This window comes from Choloepus didactylus, chromosome 21 (genome assembly GCF_015220235.1).
Source record: "Choloepus didactylus isolate mChoDid1 chromosome 21, mChoDid1.pri, whole genome shotgun sequence".
In the NCBI taxonomy this organism is placed as follows: domain Eukaryota; kingdom Metazoa; phylum Chordata; class Mammalia; order Pilosa; family Megalonychidae; genus Choloepus; species Choloepus didactylus.
Window position 1 is genome coordinate 15,286,656 of NC_051327.1, and position 25,855 is coordinate 15,312,510.

The 25,855-nt window shown below is 47.1% G+C and overlaps 2 long non-coding RNA genes across 4 annotated transcripts in view; both read right to left on the bottom strand.

The window, feature by feature from the left end:
- The window catches only part of LOC119517704, a 70,369-nt gene that overhangs the window by 1,341 nt on the left and 43,173 nt on the right, over positions 1–25,855 (bottom strand). Inside the window, exons 1-2 of one of the 3 annotated variants that reach the window (XR_005213605.1) lie at positions 3,590–4,232; positions 3,253–3,308 (exon numbers count right to left, since the gene is read on the bottom strand). The exons of 1 other annotated variant lie outside the window; for it this stretch is intronic. This is a non-coding gene — a long non-coding RNA (uncharacterized LOC119517704). Of the gene's footprint in view, positions 1–3,252; positions 3,309–3,574; positions 4,233–25,855 lie in introns of those variants that run through there. One more of the 3 variants, XR_005213606.1, reaches the window with a different exon arrangement.
- LOC119517706 lies at positions 5,353–6,540 on the bottom strand. Its single transcript, XR_005213610.1, has 3 exons — positions 6,478–6,540; positions 5,675–5,713; positions 5,353–5,400 (listed from the first exon to the last, which is right to left on the bottom strand). It is a non-coding gene; the product is annotated as an uncharacterized LOC119517706 (long non-coding RNA).

Sequence of the window (25,855 nt, forward strand, 5' to 3'; positions counted from 1 at the left end):
AAATGTTTGACTGACTGACAGCACCCGGAGAAGGGCCCGGGGGCTCCAGAGATGAGGCAGCTGCCTGGGGGCCCCTCTGATTCTGCTCAGTGCCACCCCCACCTCCACCCCCAACCCCTCAGGTCAGCCGATGCCCACCCAGAAGGAAGCCAAGGGATTTTCAGAGGCTTTCCAAGTTCCCTGCTACCCTTTCTTTGGGTTTCTGATGTCTTTGTTGGAGGAAATAAGAAGACAAGAGCGCCATTCATTGACAAGGAGGACGGCGTCAGGCCAGCCAGGGTCCTGTTTCAAGGTCTCGCCTGCAATTCATTTCAGCAGGTGTTTGACTGCACCACCTGAACACCCAGCCCTGGAGGGGCCAGAGGAGGCCCCCAGCCCTGGCCTCTGAGAGGCCCTGAACAACGCTGACAGTGGCGTCCCTAGCGCCCTCCTTGCACTCGGGAGGAAACTCCCCACTGCTGGTTTAGTTCTATCCAACTGGGAGGTGAGGGTGCCCTTCCACAGCTCCATCCCACACTCCCAGCCAAGCTGCCACCCACTGTTCAGGGCCTTGCACTGTCCAGGTCTATTGAGGGGGAAAGGATGAGGAACCTCCCACATGCAAGATGGCACATCCGCTGACACCCTTTCCCCCCACTCTCATGTCCTCCCTCCCTTCCTTCCTCAAAGCCCACCGTGACCTACTCCAGAAGACACAAAACCAGCCCTGCAGATTCTCCCAGGAGAGTCTTCCTCCCATACTCAAGAAGGCATTATCTTAGAGCCTCCATCTCTGCTTCACCATATGGGGTGGAGATGGTGGCCATGGGAGCAGGAGTGAGAGATGCAAAGGAGAAAGACACAGGGGCAACAAGAGAACAGTGTCAACCTCAAGCCCAGCACAGGGCTTCTGTTAGCCAATAACATGACACCACGTCCTGAGAAGGTAAGCAAGAGTCTTAGGAGCACAGATAATGGAAGGATTCACTCTGCCCAGGAGGTGGGAAATGCAAAAGAGGTGAGCTTAGGGCTGGGCATCAAAGGATGGAGGTAGAATTCATGCAAAGGTGCAGAAGTGGGATTCAGAAAGTGGGCTGTGGGGGCAAGCGGAAGAGTGGGGGATCCATGTGGTTAGAACGGGACTGTCTCCCCTCCCTCCCCCAGGCTTCAGGCCTCGCCCCACTGAGATCTCGCCCCCAGCCCCACCTCTCCCCCAGCACCGCTTCTGCCAATATCATCAGTGTCCAGTCTTCATTAGATTTGATCCTGCATTTGATCCTGATGACCACTGTCTCCTTCTAGAAAGTTCTTCTTCCTTGACTTCTGTAACTCCACAGTCTCTTGGTTTCCCCTCCTTCTCCCAGGCCCCTCTCTGGGATTTTCTTCCTCTCTGCTTGCTCGTGACCCCATGCTCCATCCTCAGCCATCGGCTCCACTCACTTCACACTCTCCCTTTGGAAGGTGCCATTAAGACCCATTGCTTTGCCTCCGTCTTTATTCGGACAAACCCCGAATCTCCTTCGCCAGCTCATGCTTCCCTCTTTATCTCCAGACCCACGTGTCCAATGCCCTGCCAGGCATCTCTTCCAGGATGGCCCATAGATGGGCACCACCCACCCCAAGTGTCCAAAACCAAATTCATCCCTCCCCCAAATACACCCCCCCCCCCACTTTGCCTTCCTGCAGCAAATGGCAACACCTTCCACCTGGCCCCCCAGCCAGATCCTGCTGGAGCCCGTTGTCACTACAGCATCCTGCCTATGCTCCCTCCTTCTCTTCATCCCCACCCACTGCCTTGGGTCAGGACATCCTTGCTATTTGCCCAAACCATGGTGACAGCCTCCAGGTCTTACAGCCTCTCCCATTGGCCCCTCCAGGGTGGCCTCCATGCTCCTGCATGGCTCTTCCAAAAGCACAGATCTGATTATGTTCCTCTTCTATTCAACATATTTTGAAGCTCCCTGTTGCCATCAAGATAAAGTCAAAACGCCACCACTTAGCATAGAAGGTTCTATTGGTCCTGCCTCTGCCAGCTTCAACAGCCTCAGCATTCACTGCTTCCCCAGACATATTCCAGCCAAGTGGACCCAACACTTGTGTTGTCACAATATATTAAGCTGTCTCATTAATTCATTTTTTTTTAAATGGAGAATCAACTGTGCCCTGGACACTGGAAACTTAGTCAATGTTGCAGACAAGTTCCTTGCCCCTGCAGCTCCAGGCCAGTGTGGAGATGCAGGTAAATAAAATGTAAAATAAAATATAATGAGGTAAAACGCATCAGAGGTGCTAGATTCAGACTTGGGGGTGACATCTCCAGAGTTTCAGAGCTTCTGCTCCCTCTGAGAGCCACTCCTCCCTCCTCTCCTTCGCCAACTAGGACTTTCTGTCTCCCAGGACTCACCCAAGTGCCGTCCTCCACGAGCCATCAGACCAGGTTAGCAAACCTCTTGCTCGTGACACCCTTTACTCACTGCTAGCAGAGCCCTTATCTCCTTGCTATTTACCACCTGGCCTCTGCCTCTAAATTTGCAATCAAGAACCAGGTCTTTCTTTAATGTTCCCTGGAATCTAACACAGAGGCCAGCACAAAGCAGGCATTTGATAAATATTTGTTGGAGAAGTGAATAAATGAAGTGTCACAGGACAATTTTTTTTCTCTTGTGCCTAATGAGTAAGGGGCCAGGAAATCATACTGGAATTACCACCCCCTCCAAGAAGATAGGTATAAACTCCATGGAATGATTCCAGAAGTAGCCTTTGGAGGCCTTCACGGTCTATCCTTCCCCTGGGAAAGAGGCGCGAGGCGCCCCACTGCCCAGAGTGGTTGGAAGGTGTGCAGTACAGGGGGCCACAAACTGTGACCCGATGTTTCCAGGGCGAGCTGGGCCCTAATAGGAGGCTGCATAGGTGATCTGAAAAAGCCGAGCCCGGAGAACTCAACCCCAGGGAACCAAGACTGGAACTGAGCAAGCGGGACAGGCATCCCAGGGGTTCCTGCTGGGATCCAAACCAGCCTAGCTGGAAAGATGAGTCGACTGAGCATCAACAGCGACATCATGTGGCCATAAGCTGCAACAGCAGGATCTGCTCCGCTCCTGAATGGGGGAGTGGAGATTAAACCAACGCCCTTGTGAACTGGGATTCTTCAAAGAGTCAAGAGGACAAGCTTCAGGAAGGAGATACTGACTTCCTGCAAATAAGGCACATTGGCTCTTGGGAAACAGGACCAATGCCTGTGTTTGCACTTGGAGTTTGGGGAACCATGCCTACCAGTTAGCAAACGATAGTGCAGACATGTGGGTCTGGAACTCCAGGAGGTGGTGAGCCTGGAAAGACAGATCTGGTTCAGTTGGCAGAGGGAAGTGAATGTCATTTATAGTTTAACTTTTAATTTTGATTTATTTTTTACCCTTTAACTTTAAATTAAATTCAGATTTATTGAAAAGTTGCAACAACTACACATAATCCCCGTATACCCTTATCCATCCTCCCCAATTAACATCTTATCCAACCCCAATATAATGATCTAAATCAGGAAATCTAAAACATACAACGCTGTGTATTAATCCACAGCCTGTATTCAAATGTCTACCGTTGTTCCACTAACGTTCTGCTTTTCCAGGATCCAATCCAGGTGCTCATACTCTTTAGTTATCATCTCCTTCATTTCCTCCAATCTAGGACCCTTCCTCCGTCTTTCTTGGTCTTTCATGAACTTGACGTTTTTGAAGAGTACTGGCCAACTACTTTGTAGAATGTCCCCAAATTTGGATTTCTCTGATGTTCGCACAGGTCTAAATTCAAGTTATCGATCTGGGGGTAAGAACATCCCACAAGTTACGTTGGTCCCTTCTCAGAACTTCATAGTAGAAGCTACATGTTGCCAACGTCACTACATCCATAGCTGGGGGATCGTAACGTTGATTACATGATAAAAGCCGTGTCTGCCAGTTTTCTCCATTGTGACATCACTGTTTTTCCGTTTGTAATTAATGAGTTCCTTAGGGAGGGTGAGGGAGACAAGAAACTTTGAGATCATGTAAATATCATGTTTTTCATCATAATTTTGCCCAATTTAGCATCCATTGATAATTTTTGCCAGAAACGACTATTACTGTGGTGTTTGCTTTATTTCTGTCATCCCGTCTATGTTTAATAATTAGAATTTATAAGAAAGAACTCTCCCTTTGCCTCCATTCATTTGTTTATTTACTAGTCTATAAGTGTGGGCTCACAGATTTTTCATTTTAGTCTATGTGTTATAGTCCATTACTATCACAATTTATTGTATTGTTTTGGGCACTGGGCTCTCCTTCAGGCTGGCTCCTTTTGACATGCCTCCATCATTTTTATTTTAAGTACTTTCTTACTACTTGGCATCTCAAGATAGTCTAGGCTCATCTTGTGCTTTCCCTGCCCCAGCCCTGGAATCAGCCCTCCTGCTAACGTGTTTATATCCGATCACCCAGACATCACAATGCGGGTGGAAACACTCCAAAAGCACACCCTGTTTTGTGTGTATCTAATTGCCCCATCTGCACCAGCATAGTGCTCAGCTTTTGGTAACTGCTCAATAAATTGCCAGTTGTGTGATGAAAGAGCATTCGTGGCATTTACTTTTTGGCGTTTATTCACTGATTCAGTAAGAATGCACCAAGCTCTTATCACCCGCTAGGCTCTGTGCCAGTTGCTGAAGATTCAACAAGCCTGAATCTCTCTTCCAAGAGCTCAGAAGCAAGTGGAAAACAAAAAAGTCAGCATAATCAGAGCACCGCAGAATACTGAAAGGAAGGTGCCACAGACGGTGGGTATCACCTTCTAAAGGAGATCCAGACCACAGGCAGAATTTGCAGAAGAGCTGTCTAAAATTTAAACAACTCCTAAACTTCTCGCCCATATGGAGGGTAAGCCTTAGAAAGGAGGGAAAGATTTTTGAAGACAGTTTCTTTGGAGAGAGCTGTGATGTCAGTCCCAACTTCCTGCCATCCAAGAGGAAAGGAATGCCACCTCTTAACCCTAGCCTAGTGTCACAGATGTCAAGGAAAGGAGATTAGGGAAGGATTTTCAGTACTAACTGTCAATGTGCTGAGAATCCCACACTCTACCAAGGGCAGGAGTATGGGGTGCCTGCTCCCCATCTTGAGCTTAGGGAGGAGGGCTTTGGGGCATCAGCAGGACCTAGCAAAATGCCTAATGTGTGTGGTGGTTTCAAGCTGTATGAACCCCAGAAAAACATGCTCTTGAATTTAATCCATTCCTGTGGGTGTGAACTCATTGTGAGTAGGACCTTTTGATGAGGTTACTTCAATTAAGATGTGACCCACCTTAATCCTGTTGCTGGAATCCTTTATAAGAGAATGAAATTCAGACAGATGGACAGGAAGCCAAAAGAAGCAAGAGGCTGGACATCAGCAGAACCTGGAAGAAAAGGGGGAGACCAAGAAATGCCCATATGTGCCCTTCCATGTGATAGAGGAGCCGAGGCTCGCTGGCAGCCAGCCTCAGAAGACCAGTCTTTGGGAAGAGATCATGGTCTTGATTTGGACTTTTTCCCAGCCTCAAACCATGAGTAAATAAATTCCCATTGTTTAACCTGACCCATTTCATGGTATTTGTTTGGGCAGCCTTGGAAACTAAAACAATATGTGCCCCCTAAATTAGAAGACATAAAGGGCTGGTGTCTATTTCCTACCTGAGAAATAGAAAGGGCGAGAGATGGGTTAGCCAGCACCTGAAAGAGAAACCAAAGGGGAGATGGCTTTGTTAGGCAAATTCCACCCTGGGTGTGTCCAAACAAAGCACACATGGGTGTGTCCCAGGGACCAGGTGTGGTTTTTAGATCCTAGCCCAGAGGGCCACTTGGAGGGGCAAACGGACCTGCACAGAGAGAAGCTAGGGGCATCCCTGGATGCTCAAGGGCCAGACCGACAGTCAGCAAAAGTGCAAGAAAAGACATCAAGGGGACGTAAGAGGTCTTCAGAAATGGGGAGAGGGTCTCGGAAGAATCACAGAACCCACCAAAGTGTTCCCAAGAGCAAAAGCCTTTTAGACCCCATCAGGGCAAAGACTGCAGACCCAACCAAACCCCATAGGGATCAGAAACTCCAGACAGTAACCTTGGTGGTAGTGGGGGGGGGGGGGGGGGGGACAAGAGGATGGGAAAGAAAAAGAACGACCACCCCCTTCTCTGATCATCCAGCCTGCACCCGGCTCTACACATGAGCATGGGACTTGATCACCTTTAATCAAGTTGAGAATGTTGAGTATGACATGGGACTGGGGCTCTATTTTGTAACTTAAAGTGACCCTGGGAGTTTTTCCTCCCTATGAGCAACCAGCGAGCAGGGGCTTCCCCAGTGTCCATCCATGATCAGGAAAGGAGCTGGCCCCAGCATTTAAGGGCACAAGGGGAGGCAGAAATAAAGTTGCTTTATGGACACCACCTATGACTGGTGTTATTTAAACAAAGGTGACACGAGCAAAAAAAGCACTGACCGTCAAAGCCCAAAGGGGTGAACTTGAAACAAATCCCTAATTCTCCTGATGCCTCAGTGACCTCATCTGAAAGCAGAAAGGAAGAATTAAGGATCCTGTTCTTAAGAAGATACCAAGGGAGAAGTGACATCCACGTGCCAAGTCCCAGGCTCTTGTCTAGATCTCTTACCTACGTCATCTTATTTAATCTTTTGCTAAAAAGAGAAATATGGTTAGGGGCCAGATAAAGCTGAATGAAAGAAAACCACTGATCTCGGCAGATGCCTCCAGATCAGAAATCTTCATTTATTGCTCAGCTGATCAGGAAGGAAGAACAAAAGACAGAAAACTCCTGGATTCAATCAGCTTTCTCATACACACACACACACACACTTTTTTTCCTTCAGGGGCTTTTTTTTTTTTTTTTTTTTTTTTTTGCCACCTGGCACAGTCTCTCCTTTTAAACTAAGATTTGTGCTTTTAAAGCTTTATGAAATGCATGGCCCGGGCTTCATTTCTTGGCAGGAAGGCTCTTCCCAGGGGTCACCGTCCCCTGCAGCAGTTCTCACTGGCTGGAGCAGCGCTGCAGCCCGCCCAGCACACATTCCCTGCAAACCGAGCCAGCAAAAGGCTCCCGAGGAGCAGGTGTTTCTGTTTAGGGCCGATAGGCACTGCAGAGACCATTTTTCTCCCCATCAGTTTTCAAGTGCAAGAGGCAGCTGCTTGCCTGAGCACAGGCTTAGATTCTAATGAGGCTCGCGGTTGAACTTGGCTTGCAAGACGGGGTGGGTGGGGGATGGGCCTGACCAACACCAAGATGAGGTTATTGCAAACCCCCCGAAAAAGCTGGGGATGGGCAGTTCTAAAAGAGTGGGGAGAATTGCCTTGTTTTCTAGGTTACAGTTTGGTATTTTAAAAAGCATGCAATGGGAATTGTTGCTTTATTCAAATTTCTGCCGGGGATGGTTGGTGCTCAGTGGAAAGGATGGAATGCCAATTTTTCGGTGTGTTGTTTCCAGCCCTGGGCACACAATGCCATCATCCGCTTCCATTCCAGAATGCTAGCCCATGGCTCATTGTGAGGTTGAGCGGGCAGGTGGGTGCTAAGCAGCATGACCGCAATCCCAGGTAATGACAGTTGCCTCAGGTTGGCACTTGCTGCATTCAGTTATGTGACTTCCTTGGGAAAACCAGGAACCCTCCCACCTCCACCTACAACCCCCATCTCATCCGGATCCTTCTGGTGACAAGTTTCGCAAACACGATCAATAAGCAGAGCACTCGGAAGCGAGAGTACACTGCAGAAATCTTGGTATATTCAAATAACCAAGTAGGGCTCTGTGCTAATTCAGATTCTAGTTCATACAAGTTCCTGCTATGAGCATTATGGTAACAGGAGACAAATGGCTAAGAACAAGTTTCTGATGCAGTTTTGGAGTGGGAAAATTAAAATTGAGAAAATGCCTAACCGTTGATTTCAGTGTTTCTAGAAATTGGAAAATGACTGCAATTTTTCTTTAAACAGGAAGTTATAGAAACAGACCTTTCATTTTATAAGGAAAACCCCACAGACTTAAAATAAAACCCATCTGCGATAAAAGACGCATTAAATTCACTGTACAATATAACAGCTTAATAGTAGAGCCTTTCCTATGAGCCCATTTTGATACAGGAGAGAGAGCAGATCAAAGAAAATAAAGACTATTGTGTTTATTGGGCGACTAACACAGATCAGGCACTTTCACGCACACTATTCTAAGAGGGGGGTTTTATTATGTGAATCTCGCAGATGTGAAAACTGTGGTTCAGAGAGGTTAAGTAACTTGCCTAAGATAAGACAGCTAGTAAGTAGTTGAGTTTGGGTTCTTTTGCTCTTTAAATAAATGACTTTTTCTAAATGTGCTTAAATGGGTTATACCCATCTATGAAAAAATACAGAACGCGCAGAGGAAAGAAACTAACAGTTACCCACACCTGGTTTTGGCCACAACCTCATCTTTGGGGTGCTACTCTCCCCACATCTCTCAGTGGGATCCACCCGCCTCAGACTTCGGGATCGTTTCTGCTTTGCCTTCTGATAAGGCAGGAGTTGCTCAAGCAGTCCATCCCCACCTCGGGTGGGTTTGCCCACCCTGAAGACGGCAGCTCTGAACAATACTGACCTGTCCTGTGGTCAAAGTGCACCATTTTGTTCCCAGCCATGCCAGATCCAGGCTCCTGCAAGCTGAAGACCTGTGCCCAGGTCACTCTGTGTGGTTCAGTTTCCAGATTTCTTCTTTGATTCTTATACAGATACCATTACTTGGCTGAACCAGCCTCCTAGATTCAAGGCCTTTTCCTAAGTCACCTTCCTTTGGTGGATCTAGGGGTGAGCATCTGACCCAATTCTGGTCAATAAAGTAGATGTCAATAGGTGAGGTTCCAGTAAAGCTTATTTAAGACTCAGCTGGACTCAACTGGAATGCTCCTATTGCTCTCTGAGACATCCCTTCTTCTTCCTGCCTGGAACACGCATATGGTGGCTGGGGCTGCAGCAGCCATCTTGTGATTATAAGGCAAAAAGAATGAGTACAACAGAATGAGGGTTTGAATCCCTGATATCATTGCTGAGTCACTGTCACAGCCCTGGGCCTCCACCCCAGACTTTTAGGTGTGAAAATATACCCCTATTTATTTATGTTATTTTGTTATACAATTTTCTGTTATTTGTGTAGCCAAACCCATTCCTGATATAATCCTCATTCTGAGTTCTCACTTCATAACATGGTTGTTTTCTCTGTGTTTATGTCCACCTGCTAGAGCAGAATGGGGTATTGTCTCTTTTTTTATCAAAGTAAAATTCACATAAAAAATTAGCCATTAACCATTTTAAAGTGTACAATTCAGTGGCATTTAGTAGATTCACGATGTTGTGCAGCCATCAGCTCCATCTAGTTCCAAGACACTTTCACCACCTCTAAAGGAAATGCCATACCCATTAAGCAGTAACTCCCCATTCTCTCCTCCTCCCTCCCCCAGTCCCTGGAAACCGCTAGTGTGCTTTCTGTCTCCATGGATTTACTTATTCTGGATGTTCCATACAAATGGAATCATACAAGATGTGACCTTCTGTGTCTGGCTTCTTTCATTTAACATAATGTTTTAGAGGTTCGTCCATGTTGTAGCAGGTATCAGAACTTCATTTTTTTTCAAGGCTGAATACTAGTCCACTCTACGGATAAACCGCAAGTTATCTACCCATTCATCTGTTGGTGGACTTTAGGGTTGTTTCTACATTTTGGTTATTGTGAATAATGCTGCTGTGAACATTCGTGTACAAGTATTTTTTTGAACACCTGTTTTCAATTTTGGGGGTATTTACCTAGGAAGAGAATTGCTGGGCCATATGGTAATTCTGTGCTTAACGTTTTGAGGAAACATAGCCTAATGCTTGGCAGCTCCTTTCCTTGAAATCCTGGAGTGTTCTCTCTGAATGCCAAGCCTGGGACTAGGGCTTTGCCCCCAGGGACTAGTCCCCCCAAGGGCTTATGTTTGCTCTCTGGGTGGAGATATTTCCCCATCATGGTGCCCTCTCTCCAGATGGCTCACCAGGACTTCACCTTCAAGCCCAGAGACTAACCGAAGTTCACTCTCTTGAGCAGTGGTCCCTGTTCCTCTGGACCCAGTGTCCTACAGGCTAAAATGTCTCCCATCCCCCAGCGTACTGGAGAGAGCTCGTCAAGTAAGAGAGAAAAACTAGAGGCAGATGAGTGAGTTCAGAGTAAGTAGACACCGGTGGAGTTTTAGGAGTTAGAATGAGAGCCAGAAAGGAGGGGACCAGCAGAACGTGCCAAGGGAGGCAAAATGCCGGGTCCAGGGCAAAGCCAAGATGACTAGCTAAGAAAACCCAGCTTATGAGCCAAACACTCTCAGCTGGACGGAGAGGCAGGAACCAAGGAAGAGGCAGAGGGGAGGACATGGAGGTACCAGAACCATAACCAAGAGGGTCGGTGATGGGAGACACACATCAAAAACTGGACAGACACCCCGAGATGCCAGAGCCTTGTAGGGCATCTGAGGTTCCATAGAGACGGGTGTGCTGTCAGGCAGCGTGCTTCGTCATGGCTAAAAATGTGAGTCTGAGCCTTGAAACAACTCTTTGATCTGCCACCTGCTCCCACTCCTTACCAAATTGTGTTAGAGGCTCTAAGCAAGTCCAAATCCCAGCCCATCTTTTAAATGTAAGGCACACCTAAAAGCAGTAAAATGTTTCTGCTGCAAGTTGATACACTGGTGCATTTTTCATATTATAGATACAAGAGTTTCAGGCATAGATCTCTGCTTTACGTAATCTGTAAGTGCTAGGAAAGCATGTCACAATTTAGAAAAGGCTACACACATTTATGTATTAACTCAAAGTGGTAAAAAACGAAAAATCCGAAGTTTCATCTCTTTGTTTCCAAGGAGACTAACAGTTTTGTATCACAGTGTTCTGTTACTCTGTAAGTAAGAGAAACAGTCACACATCTCCTTCTTCCAACCCCATAAAGAAATACAGCTCATCCCTCATCAGGAAGGAGATTCGGACTATGTTTCCCATTTCACGGAATAACGGAATCACAGAGCAATCATCCCCATTTTGCAAGTTGGGGAGCTGCCCCCTGCAAGGTTACGGGACTGGGTCAAGGTCACGAGGGAGTTGGCAGTTGAGCGGGGACAGGTCTTCTCCCACCACACCAGGCCGCCTCCCTGCTCACAGTTCAAAATGAGATTCCAGACAGAGACACATGGGAATTGATCATGGTGCACCAGCAAGCCAGAAGCTCCTACTTTTACCTTTGTTCATGAGACAACGGCCAAAATTGTCCGCCAGCTCCCCACACAATGCCCATGTTCCCACCATCTTCCCATTAGAGCTCTGGTCTTGTCCCTCTCGGTGCCTCTGCCCATCTTATTTGAGAAAGTCTGACAGTGGGCATTTGGGGGTGGGGAGGCTGAAGCCTGAGGCCGTTGGGTTGAGACTGTAACTAAGAGTCCAACAAAGGTCAATATTTACAGTGTGCAGATCTTGTGCCCGACACGTTACAGAAACCCGTGGCTATAAGTCCTCCCCAGGACCACAGTGACGGGTATGATCATTGTCCCCACCCGTCATTTGATAAAATTGAGGCGCAGAGGTGGAAATGCTTACCAGAGTTTACAACCCAGGCCCTCTTGCCCCCAGAGCCCCCGCCCGGGGCCGGAACGAGCTGCTCTTGGTAGGGGACGGGGCTGCGGTCACTTACCCGCTGCGTCCTCTTTCCACTGCATGTTCTCCACCATAGGAGAGCTGTGCCACTGAGCCCAGGCATCACTTCGCAACCCCCAAAGGATCCTTTAACTTAGGACTTTTTAAAGACGAGGGAAAGATTAGCCAAGAATGGGTGAAACCACGATGTGAGATGAGAACCCCGTGTTAAAGGCACGTCCCTTAGTCTCCAGGGTGATCATCCCCTATCTCCCCACCCCTTTCCAGCTCTCAAGTGCCTGGATAGTGGTTGGAACCAAGAATCAGAGAAGCCTAGATTCAAATCCAGCTCCAGCAACTGGTTACAAAGACAAGAACGGGCTGTGGATGATGTAGAGGGGGAATTGGGTATTAACATCCAATTCATTTCTCGGTTGAGAAGAAGTGAAAACTCCCAGCTAAGTGGAGATGGGAGGGTCGTCTCTCTTCTTCCTGCCTCTTTGCATTGCATTTCCCGCTTCTGCTAGCTCCACTGCAAGGAGTCCCAGACTGTTCTTGGTCCAAGCAAGTCGAGGTGGTGAGTTGCTTTCTTGTATTAGGAATTTGTGATGATTTGCAGAAAAGTCTTACCTCTTTGCTTATCGATGGGGTCAAATGTACCCTACCCACTGACTCTATCCAAGATATTACTAAGGAACTGCTGCTGCTCGAGGCACTCTGTGTATGCTTCTGCCAGCCCCTGCTCCAGCAGGAGTGATTTTTCTCCGGGTGTGGAACACTGCACTTATGTCCCATCCTCCCATAGCCCTGTACTCTGCCCCCACATACCAGGAGGGCCATTTCCGCTCATTTCCTGATGGGAGGTACAAACAGAGGCCCTGCCTTGGTTAGAAAGGGCAATGTGACCATGTTTAACATCACCACCATCCTCACCCCCCATCCTATCAGCTCTGGAGGCGTAAATAGTGAATTACGTTGTGCCCCATACTCTGGGGACTTCTCAACATGTGCTCACATGCACTTGGCTCACAGAAAGACTGTGTTAGCTTCTCTGGCCAAGAACTCATCAAAGACAAGCCCCCATCTGTTGCATACCTGCAGAGACAAATCTCTAAGGTTAAGGTAAGTATCATTTTCATGCACCATATAAATTTTCCAAGGAAGAAATGATCTAGTGGCAGACCTTAAATGAATGGTTTGGGGCTTGGCACCTCCACAGTATGACAGTAATCAGTCATATATCCTGCCCGGTGCTCTGCAAATACAGCAGAGATGTTGCCAACGTGATTCTTGGCTTTCATCTGTCCCATTTGCACTGAAGGATTAACAAGGTACACGGCCTGCCATTCCCTTCCATCCAGAAGGGCAGATGTTCGCCATCCTTATCACTCCTCGCTCCCTCTCTCAGGCTCTTCCTCTTTTGACATATTAACATGCTCCCAAATCTCTCGTTTTAAAAAATAATCTTAAGTAACTGTTATGCTCAATTAACAGTTAAGCTCAACTCTGTATATTCCTCCCATGTCCCTTCAAAATTCAGAGCAACACTGCCCAATAGAACTTTCTGTGCTAACAGGAATGTTCCGTATCTGTGTGGCAGCCTAACTTCAAGTGCTCAATAGCCTTAAGTTGCTTGTGGCTGCCATGTTGGTCCTGCCACTCCCAGCTGTTGTTTCAGTCCCATCCCATCGCCTAGCATGCCACTTTCAGTAACAGGAAGTCTCATCTTGGTCATTTAAAAGTCTTGTCTGCTCTAATCATCACATCGTAAGTCAGGCCTGGGGTGATGACGACACTGTGCATTCATCCCGCTGGCTCTCTCGGCAGTGGGTGGTGTGTTTGAGGGCGGCAGTGAGTGGCAGGGTCTTTCTGTTTCCTCTGTCCACCTCCTGTTCTGCTCACCAGCTACCCTGTTCCCCCCTGCAGGGTCAGAACAGTGGGGGGCAGGGGGGCCACTGGGCAAGCTCCACTTCTGCAGCAGAGATGCAGGCCCAGTGCTGGCTGGAAGTGGGCACAGTTGCCAGCTCTCTCCATCTGGCATATTTGGACCTCCTGCTGTGGTCCCCTTGACCTGGGCGATGTCTCACCTCTGGCTCCAGGCCCCTCATGCCGGCCGCTCAGAGTCTTTTACTTTGTGCCCCTGGATCTACAGCTGGTCCTCAGAAACACATTCTGCGGTGGAAATGCACCTTGGTTCCCCGTCTCCCAGGTTCCACTCTTGCCCCCTTCAGTCGAGCAAACACAGGACGCTGTTCAAGCATAAGGGAGATAACATCGCTCCTCTCCAGATGCTCCTGTCTTGCCCACAATAAAAGCAGAAGTCCTTACAATGGCCCCAAACACTGGTTCTCAGTCTTGGATGCATAGTGGACTCTCCTGGAAAAAGCTTTAAAATGCTGATTCCTGGATTCCACACCCCAGAGTTTCTGATTTCATTAGTCCGATGTGGGGCTTGAGCACCAGGATTTTTAAAGCTCCCAGGTGATTTTTATGTGCGGTGGAGGTTAAGGACCACTGGCTGAATAGTCTACACCCTCCAGACTCTCTCTCTCCCTGCCCTCATGCACCCCTGCTCTCCCCTGGGCCTGCTCTGCTCCAGCCGCATGGCCTCCTTGCTCTACCCAAACACTCCAGGCTTGCTTCAACTCAGGGCCTTGAACTTGCTGTTCACCCTGTCTGGAAGGCTTCTCCCTTAATTCCTGCAGGTCCTTGCTGACACGACCCCTTCTCATGACACCGTATTTAAAACCGAGCCCCCACCCACCCACTGACACCTCGTCTTCTCTGCTTTATTCTTCTCTATTGGAATTGACACAATTCAACCCACAATATATTTTGCTTATTTAGTTGGTTTTCCGTGTCCCTCCACTAGCATTCCACTAGAATTCTGCATCCTCTGTACCAAGAACAGTATCGACACATGATCAATAGATCTTTGTCAAACAAATAAAGGGATAAAAGAATGAATTTTCTCTAGCACAAACAATGTCATATTCATGACTGAATCCCCAGCACCCAGCAAAATGCCAAGGCCATAGAGGATGAATGAACGAATGAATGAATGGGCAAGGTACGGGCCTAGCCTGGGGTTAACAGGGACTGCTGCCTTGGGCAGAAAGGAAGACGGAGGGAAAGAGTGGTCCCACTGTGAGTCTCTGGAGAGTCCACTTGGGTTCTGATGCTAAATCATCATCCAACCCAACAAACACTCAACGCGGCACACCTGGGCAGCAGGCAGTCACCTGTCCTAAAGCCCGTGAATCTAGTTAGGGGCCAGCTGTGGCCCCACCACATGTCCTCTCATGTCCCTGTGAGATATTCTTCAGTTGTCCCCTTGTGGCCACCCTCCCATGACTTCCACGTATACAGCTTCATCCTCTTGATGCATCCACTTTCCAGATAAACAGAATGAGGCCAGTGACCGCCCAGATGACATAGGAAGAAAGTAGGAGAACCAGGATTTGAAGCAGGCTTTTGACTTGGTTCTTTCCAGAACATTGTGCTGTTTCTCGTGTTCCAGCAGCTTAGGGATCCACCTTTCTTGTTGCCACTCCTGGCTCAGTTCACATCTCCCACTGCAAGAAAAGGGCGGCAATGCTGTCATCACTCACTGGCCCCTTTGGAACCTGTTTGTATCCAAACAATATAGATCTTCCTGCCCCAGCAGTTCCCTGACAACCCGACTTACTCCCCCAACTCTAAGTGCACCCGTGAATACCAGCTCCCGGTGATTCTCCCAAAGGGTGCTCCTGTGCTTTGCTGAAGACGACCTCAAGTGCAAGTCTTACCCAGAGTAAGCAGGAAAATGTGAGCAATGGTTCATTTTCTGGCCACGTGAAATTTGCTGTTCCAAATTTTACCACGTAAAAATAGAGCAATGGATTTTCCAACCACAACTTCTCTCGAACTCCTGAAGCCGTAAATCACTAAATATGCTGGCACCCTAGGTGGCTGCAACCCTGCCTTCCACATGCCACCACCAGCAAAGACAGTAGGTAAGAACCCATGGTGGATGCAGGAGAGCAGTGCCATTTGTGCAAACAATACCCACCCCCATCCAGCAAGGATAAAACCCAACCCAGGAGAGCATGACATCCCAGCATCAGTTGGGGTCAAGAAAGGTTGTCAACTGGAAGACCCGTTGGTGTGTGGGGCAACAGGCTTGAAAAGCTCTTTGAGGATATAGTTGTGACCACCCCAGAGGAGCTCCTGACCCAAAGTACAGAGCCCTGGACACAGCAACAGTTGCATACACTGTAAATTTACTTGCTTCCACCCCACCACCCTTGGATGCTGAAGATTGGAGCTAGAACCATTGTCAGAACTCCAATGGGCAAGTTGGCGCATAGACCTACATATGGCTCAAGGTCAGTAGTTGGCAGTGGACCTTAAACGTGCCCTGTGTCAGCTTCAGAGTCACCCCACATCAGCATGTCAGCGCCAATCTGGCAATACAACCTTGTACAATTGCATGAAAAAATACCTCCCCAGCCAGGGGGCAGATCTATTCACTGGGCTGCCCTCCTGGAATGGGGACCTGGCCACGGGGTCCTGAGCTGAGCTCCCAGGCTTCAGCCCCGGAGCTCCTCAGGGCATCTGGTCAACCTTATCCAGTAGTCAGTGGAAAAGCAGCTTGATCTCCCTGCAGCCTTCACTCCTTACTGCACCTCAAACTTGCTTATTTGGGGGACACTTGCTAAGTTTCCTCATACCATCCTGCTCCATTCTGGAGGCAGCAGCAGAGGGGGTTCTAGTAGCTTCTGTCCACAAGCACTCAGCCAGGATGTCAGGCGGCATTCTCCACTGGTGGTTAGCACCCCAGTGCACACATGTTATTATCTCAAGGGACCTCAAATGCCTTAAATTTAAGGATGGGAGATGAGGCACATCCCCCAACAGCTGAGAAGAAGAAACACAAACACTTCTAAGATGGATGATGGCCTCAGAGGCCCAGGACCCGTTTGGGACCAACGTCCACAGGTCTTGCAGCGATGGCCCCCACACTCCTATCCAGTGATTTTGAGGTCTGAAGTGCCCCCTCTCCCCCCAACTTTCAATAATCACCAACATTTACTGAGAATGTATTAACTGAGTACCACGCAGAGTGTTTTGCAAGGACTCCTCAATCTCTGCACACAAAGTTCCTCAAGACTGATATTATTGCTAGATACCTCTTTTATAAATGAAGACACAAAGTCTTAGACACAATGTCTAATATTGTGCTGTTTACATAGTAAGTGCTCAGTAAATATTCATGGGATGAATGAATGAATGAATGAATTGGAAAGTAAATGGGAGAGAAGCTTTGCCACACCTAGGACTCCCAGAGCTAAAGGGACTGATTATACCAGCTATGAGGTTTTAGAGCCCAGAACCAAGGGACCACAAAAGAAAAAAAGAAACTCAGGAGAATGAAACGTGAAGACACCTGTCCTACAACAGCATCGACTCAGCTAATTAGTCTGGGGCCTAAGGGTTGAGACCTCCAGCCCCAAAGCTGTCCTCCAGTTTGGGAACCCATGAGCTCCTGGGGTTGTCAGGGAACCCCTGCCCAGGCAAGTGGAGTCATGGAGTGAAAATGTTGAGCCAAACCAAGCCAAGGACCTTTTCAAGTATAGAAAGGGATGTGGCTCATGAGAAATGGGGTTTCTCTTTAATTGTCCTGCTGCTTTTCCAGACTGATAGTGCACTCTCGGAGGTTCTGAATATGCCTTTCACAGCATAAAGTCTGTCTAATAACCTGCAAAGTTTGTCAGAAAATATTCATCGCTAAAAGCAACAGCATCCATCTAATATGGCTTTTATGAGATAGAGTTGAAAACTAGAAAGTCAGTGTCAGATCAATCCCATCCACGGAGCCGGAAGATATCGCTGTGTATTTTGCCAATTAGTGAGCCAAGTAGCTGAGTTGCTGTGAATATGCAGCGACCCATGTCCTTGCTAAAACACAGGGGCACCGGCTAATTTGAGCCACGCCGCCGTCTGCAGGGCCTGCCACTTTCCTTTATTTCCCCCGAGGGGTTCGGCTCCCCTTTCCAATGGAGAGGCTTCCTGAGCTGCTGCAAGCCAATGATCACAACCCTGTTCCTTGTTGTGGCCTGATGATAGCAAATGCTGTCCTCTGCTTTAGTATCACATTGGCTTCTTTTAAGGAAAAGCTTGGTAAGGAGTTGCATCTTATTTAATAAGGAATCATGACCCAGCAGAAATGAAACACTTGTCTGTTGCCTCAGGTCTGATCTGAGTTTGGTTCTGGGGTCACAAAGATCAACCAAGTTGTCCCCAGAGTTTGGAGACAGACATGCTCATGCAATTTGCAGGGCAATTCAATAGAGATAGAATAACACTTTTTACATAGTGTTGGTGGAATAAAGGAGAATTAACAACTGTGCCTTGAGGAAGGCTGATGATTCTTCCTGGAGGAGGGAACTTTTGATAAGTGTCTTGCTGTGGATAAGGTCAGGAAAAGGGTATTCTGGGAAGACAAGATGGCTGGGAGGTAAAGGCACAGGGTAGAACTGCGTGAGGTTCTTTGGAGAAGACACACGTGGTTTCTGTGTTCTGTAAATGGAAAAGGACAGTGGATTCTCAAGGGGTGGGCATATTATGTGGTTGAGGGATCTCATAAGCAAAGTCACCAACTCTGCCTGCCCGTCAAACTAGCCATGACTCTGATTCTTATCTGAGCCAAACTGTTATGAATTCATAGCATTTTTAGAGGAGAGAGTCTTTTGAGATCATCAGGACAGCCCATGCATTTTACAGTGTAGGAAACTTAGGAACAGAGAGGGCGAGTGACTAGCCAAGAGATCACACAGCAATTTAGGATGGAGCCACCTACCTTGAAATCATGACTATTAACTTGGGGTAAGGATACAGGGGAGGTCACCAATTATGAGTGAATTTTTGAGCATAAAACTTGTGTTCCAAATATAAATCATATCTCTGGGTGGTATGATTATGGGTGTTTTTTATTACATTTTCATACCTTTCTGAGTTTTCAAAAGTGGTACAAATCAAGTTGAAACTGTCTATTTCCAACAAAAATTTGACATCAGCCAGAGTGTTAAAAAATTATTCCCCGGAGGAAATAATTGCGTCTTGTAGATTTGCTTCCAGCTGTTCTACCACGCATCTTTTACGTAGGTGTGAACACCCTGTGGGGATTTGTTTGGAGCCTGCTTTTCTAGCTTCCCATGAGCATTTCCCCCATGCTGTCATCGGTTCTGTGCAACGTTATTTCAAATGCCTCCTTAAAATCCCATGAGCAGATGCTCCCTGGCTTTACTTAAATATCCCCCACTGTTGGCCATATAGGTTGCTTCAAAAGTATTAGAATAAGTGTATTCATTTTCCCAGAGCTGCTACAGCAAATAACCACAAACCAGGTGGCTTCAAACAACAGAAATGTATGATCTTACAGCTCTGGAGGCTAGAAGTCCAAAATTAAAGTGTCAGCAGTGCCAGGCTCTATCAGAAACCTGGAGGAGAGGATCCTTCCTTCCCCCTTCCAGCTCCTAGTGTTTGCTGACCATCCTGCATTGCTCCAAACCCTGTGTTCTAGTTTGCTAATGCTGCGGTATGCAAAATACCAGAGATGGATTGGCTTTTATAAAGGGGGTTTATTTGGTTACAAAGTTAAAGTCTTAAGGCCATAAAGTGTCCAAGGTAACACAACAACAATTAGGTACCTTCACTGGACGGTGGCCAATTGCATCCAGAAAACCTCTGTTAATTGGGAAGGCACGTGGCTGGTGTCTGCTCCAAAGTTCTGGTTTCAAAATGGCTTTCTCGCAGTACATTCCTCTCTAGGCCTTAGCTCCTCTTCAAAATGTCACTCTCAGTTGCTCTTGGGGCATTTGTCCTCTCTTAGCTTCTCTGGAGCAAGAATCTGCTTTCAACGGCTGTCTTCAAACTGTCTCTCATTTGCAGCTCCTCTCTCAGCTCCTGTGCATTCTTCAAAGTGTCCCTCTTGGCTGTAGCAAGCTCGCTCCTCCTGTCTGAGCTTATATAGTGCTCCAGTGAACTAATCAAGGCCCATGCTGAATGGGCAGGGCCACGCCTCCATGGAAATTATCTAATTAGAGTTATCACCCACAGTTGGGTGGGGCTCATCGCCATGGAAACAACCTAATCCAAACGGTACAACTTAATCAACACTAATATGTCTGCCCCAACAAGACTGCTTCAAAGAACATATGGCTTTTTCTGGGGGACATAATATATACAAACTGGTACACCTGCCTCCATCGTCACAGGATCTTCCTCCCTGTGTATGTCTGTGTAGCTGCTCCTCTTCTCAAAAGGACACCAGACATTGGATTTAGGGCCCACCCTCATCTAAAATGACCTCATCTTAATTTGGTCACATCTGCAAAACCCTATTTCCAAATCAGGTCACAGTCACAGGTTCCAAAATGATGTGTTCAAATCCTAAGACATCCCCAGAGGAAAATGGAACACATCATTTAGAGGGACACAATTCGGCTTGCTGCTATAAAGTTCCATGCACCTCCTCATACATCTACTTATTCCCTTAGACTCCATTGCTAGAAACAAGAATCTAGGCTAAGGGTGAGTGGAATTAATCCCAAAGGAGTTAAAAAAAAAAAAAAAAGGCACAGTTTTCAGGATCTTCATACATATTGTGCAGGGGTGTTTCAATGTATGCTTGCTAAGGAATATGATTTTTAACTGTTGCTCTTTTTCACGGCAACTAGTATGGATTTTAGTTCCAGATCTGTTGGCTTTGGGCAAGTCCCCCTTCTCTGGTCCTTGATTTCTTCAACGGGGGGAGGGGGGGTGTTTTTCAGCTTAAATGTTTGATTCTATCCTCTATGATGAATAAATTTGGAAGTCAAAGGGTCTGTGCTCTTATTTTGAGATATTACACTTGAAAATAGCGTTTGTTTCCAGCCTTCTCTTCCTTGATGACATTTTTTCAAGGTGAGGCCAGACACGAGAGGAAATCTATACACCATTTCTCCCACACACTGACATACAAATCTCATTTTCTGCCAGATTTAAAATGCAATCGTTACAGCGAGATGCCTATTATTCGAGACATCGTGGTGCCCTTACCCAGAAGCCCGGTCACCAATATCTATAATTTATGAATCCAACCCAGAAACAAGGCAAAGAGAAGATGAACATACACTTGAAGTGTCTGTGGTAATGAAATCACTTCTCAGTTTCATGTGCCTAAGAGTTCATGCTCATTTTCATTTCTCGATTTCTTCCCAAATCTGTTACCCCAGTGACTGATGTTCCAATTACCATTTCCTTTCCCCGCTTGGTCCCACGTTATCCAATAAATGTCAGGGCCTTTCGTTGCACTGTGCACTTATTTTCCAATTACAGTGGGTAAATAGGGATGAGCAAGCAACTGAATTGGAGCTTTTAAATCATTTGATTTGGTCCTGAGCAAAATCTCAGAGATTGAGACATAAACATCAAGGCTATCGTCAGCAGAAGCTGTCAGCGTTGGGAGGAACCGCTGGAGAATCCTCCTTTTTGCAAAGCTCAGTTTCTGCTGGGACACCTTTGCCCCCAAGTGACTTCACATTCCAAAAAGACACATTTCCGAGTCTGTCCGGGTGGCCCCCTCATTTGTTTCAATTCTGAGCGAGGGCCCGTCAGCCTCTTTCAATCTCCATTAACAGGTTGGAAATTTATTTAGAAAGCCGACAGGCACTATTTGGGGGATTAATGACCACTGATTTATGAATATTGAGTAGCATTTCAATAATCAGAGGTGGAGTGATCACTCGTGGCTGTTGCCAGTTCTCCCTGCCATTACAGTCTCCAGCAATCACTCAACGACGGTTAAATGGTTCTGATTTATGACCTTACCCTTCAGGGTCCACTCCATTTGCTCTTTCGGTGTGTAAATTCTAAAAATGCAATTCCCTCTACCTCCAGAGAGCCAATTTAAGTCAACATTATGCATGAGCCGAGAACGCGGGAATTCTCAGATCTCTTATTTCACTCATTAAATTTGCACTGAACATCTTGCAATTAAAATTTCATATAGATTTCTTCTGATGATTGGCATTTGGCCTTGATGAAATGAGTTCAAATTTGGTCTCTCGGAAGATTTAGAAGGAGAGACATCAACCCGGACATTGTTTCGAAAAGGATGATGATGGGGCACTAATACTTGGATTAGCATTTTGAAAAGACTCGTTGGTGAAGGGCTGTCTCTACTGCACAGATAAAAACATTGGGGAGCCAAGCCAAGAATGAGAAGCAATTCCAATCTGCCTTGGAAACTCTGCTCATGCAGTTTGGCAATAACGGAACAAGACACTCCCAAACTCTTCTAGGAGGAAAAAGCTTCACAGATCACTTGGCTCAAAGCCTCCACGTCTCAGGCACGGAACCTGGTGTCCAGAGGGGAAAGGACTTGCCCAGGGTGGCAAAGAGACTGGTGCTCAAAAATCTATTCTTCCTTCGGCCTCCCTTGCAGTGACAAAGTGACCAAATTCTGGCCAACAGAGTATTAAAGGAAGTGATGATCTGACCTGCCATCACCATGCTGGTCCATAAATCCTTCCACACCAACCCTCACTCTCGTTCTATAGCCATTGACCCAATTGCTATATGAGTGAAAAATAAACATGTGGAGTTAAGCCGCTGAAGTTCTGGGGTTTCTTTGACACTGAGACTCCCCTAACATCACCCTAAGATACACTATGGGTCAGTAAGACTACCCTGGACTAATATATAATATTCTCAAGGACATGCAGTGGGCTAGTTGGCCTACTCTTCACTAATCTGAATAGTATCCTCAAAGGCACCCATTGCAGTGCAGACTTTATTGGAGGGAAATCAGACTGGGCTGGAGGCTGTAGACCTGGTATTTCATGGGTGGAGGAGAGGACATAGCAGAGCTTGAGTATGAGTGTTAATATATCTTCCTCTTCACCCACAAGCTGCTGAGACCTGGGCAATTTTGGATAGACAAGAAAGGCAATGCTGACATCTGGTACAAGAGTTTTTCCCAGCCTAGCAACCGCTAATGTCTACCAGATAATTTGAAGAAGAAAAAAATTCAAGAAGAAAAGCACCCAAAGCACATTGCTTGGTAGGAAATGCACTGAAATTTAAATGAGAATGTCAGTTTTGGTCTCAGTCTTACAACTTCCACTCTCAAATTTAGTTTCTTCAACAGTAAAATAGGAATTAGAAAGCCCATTTCACGGGCTTCTGGAAGTGTTCAATGACATAAGACACACGAAGTATCTCGTACACAGGGTCATCTCACTGTCACTTGGAGAACGTGAGTTGACCTGATTCTGTACCAGAACAACCATCTCCAATCTGGACTAACAACATCGCCTAACCTCAGAGTCAAGTTTGAGCAAAACAGCATTTGACTTACCTACCTTCCCCCTCACTGGCCCAGGAGACGCCTGAACCCAACCCCTCCTTTAGGCAGCACTCAGTACTTAGCCAACTGGCTTCACTGATTCATGGCCAACTGTTGTTTACTGTGCAGATTCCAAATGCCAGGCAGAACTGTGCTGAGGACATGGGCAGAATTTCAATAGACAAGGACCCATCAGGCAGACAAGCCTGTTAGAAAGACTCTCCAGCATTGGCAGGTGGAGCCCTGCTCCCTGGGAAGAGAAGAAGGCTCTGCTTTCACGGGGCAAGCATGTCTGCCTGAAACAGCAAACCAAAGCCCATCTATCCAGTAGCAAAGCAGCCCTGGGCAAGGCTGGGAAGGAAGCTATATATTGCCATGGAGAGTTTCTTCTCAATGTCATTGCCTCTCTCTGGACATCACCCATTCTGTTATGTCAGCTCATTTATATGGCTCCTCTGATCAACTTAGACCCACCCCAAATGGGCGGAGCAACACCTCCATGGAAATTATCCAATCATAGTCATCACCCACAGCTGGGTGGAGCACAGTCCAAAGAAACACTCAAAGAATTACAATCTAATCAACACTGATAACATCTGCCCACACAAGATTACATCAAAGATAATGGCATTTGGGGGACACAATGAATTCAAACTGGCACACTCACCAAGCAAAACTGGATGTAATAATGGGATAGAAGAAGAGGATTGAACTAGACAAGGCAGACTTCTCAGCAGACATCATTCATTGATTTCATTCATTTGCTTATTCAATGAGTGAGCATTTGGTAAGTGCTTGCTGGGTGCTAAGCCCATTGCTAATCACAGAGACATAGGATATTTAAGGCAAGTCCCCGACCTCTAGTAACTCAGTTTGAGAGGAACAGAAGGCAGGAAAATAGACCAGTAAACAGATTAGAGTAATAAAATACTAAAGACGGCAACCCACTCTATGGACAGGGCCCGGTGGTCAACCCCATCTGGTGGGGGAAGCACAAGAAGGTCCCCCTAATAAACCTGTCTCCTAAGATAAGCAGGAATTTATGAAGCAGTCAAGAGGGAAGGGGTGCTTTGGGGAGAGGAAATAGTGTAAGTATAGCCACAGATGTATGGAGCAGCATGGCCAGTTTGCAGAGCTGCTGATAACTCAGTAGGTCAGAGACTTAGGAAATTCAGGAAGTTTGCATGAGAGACGAGGCCAGAAAGGTGGGCAGAGGACAGACGTGGGCTAGCCTCACTCTGACCCTAGCTGGCAGCTGCACCCACATCCCCCCAACCAGCACAGCCAAAAAAAATCGTAGATCATGGTTTTGGAAACAGGAGGCAGCGCAGAGGGGGAAATGTGTTGCTTGGTTATGGGGTCATGCAAGGATGGCGGTCTTTGTGGATTCTCTGTACCTTTGTAGGGAGAGAAGGCACCAACGCATTACATAGCCCCGGGTGCCATTTACCCTGAACACAGCACTGTCCGGAAATGATATGAAGGGGAATCTGGGTCCAGCTCCTGAGAAGCCCCTACAGGGGAGCGCTGCTCATTGGCTTGCAGGGGGCGACATAGAGAATCACAACCCATCAGCTCCATGAGCACGATCTTGTAAAGCCTCACTGTCTGTGACATCAATCGTCTTGTGATTTGAGTGCTCTGTAATTTATCCCATGCTGCAAGATTCAACGATGCCTTAAAAAAGTTGCCTTTGCATCACATAATCCCACCATACTTTACAGAGCCATTCAGGAGAGTAGAATAATTATGTGTATTCCAAAAGGGCAGGGGTTCTAGCTTGTACATCACTCTGCCCCCAGGGCAGAGTGCCAAATGCATAATAAATGCTCATCAAATATTTGTTGATTGCAAAGCTCACATTCCAGAGGGGAAAGCCTGCCTGCAAACAAACACTTCTGCTGGGGCACCGCCCCTGCCATGAAAGAAGCACCAAAAATGCACAAGAATGGAACACAGAGGAGAAGAACTTGTCCACCTCCAGGCCACCAGAGAGGGCTTCTGGGAGGAGAGGACAAGCAACTGTGACTGTCAGGGCATTTGTCTGAGCAAAGTGGACAGGGAAGGTCATTCCAGGAAGAAGGCACACATGGAAAGGGTTTCCCCTCCTCCAATTCTTTGTAGAGCTGAATAAGATGTGAATGACATGTGAAGGCTCTCCAGGTTCCACCCGGGAGGCTCCTCTCTGCTCCCACCACCCACTCAGAACCTGCAAGCCTCAGCTCAGCTCCCTCCTCCGTGAAGCCTTCCAGACTTGCCATTTGCAGGGTCAACTCTCCCTGCTCTGAATTCTGCAGCTCTCCGAGTTGTGCCACACGTTCTCAGAACCTAATTACATACTGCTCTTGTGTGACTTCCCAATTCAGGGTTCCCAAAGCAATTCTGAGGTTTACTAATCCCCTGAAATGCTCTGTAAGCAAGCCTTTCCACGGTCAAATGATTTCGGGAATGTAGCAGACAAGATCCCCACTCAAAGACTGCAAAGCACACCGGTTTACTAAGGGCTCTGGGAAGTTCCTCTCTGCTTTTATTTGCCCAATGTGCTTCCCAAAATTATCCACATGGCTGTCCTTTTTACTAACACCAGTTCATGTCCTGCTCTACCCATGCTCCTTAGGACCTACAAAGTGAAATTCTGGCCTAATAGGTTCACAAACTGAATGTGTCTGCCCAAGAAGAATGTAGGCTCGTGGAGGGTAAGATCTGCATTTGCAGTTTCTTACATCCCATCCCCTCCCCTGACGGTGCTTCCTGATGGATCCTGTTGCCTTGACAACCAGCTCCGAGTTGCTATTTGTGGACTTTCTCTCCATCTTTGGAGC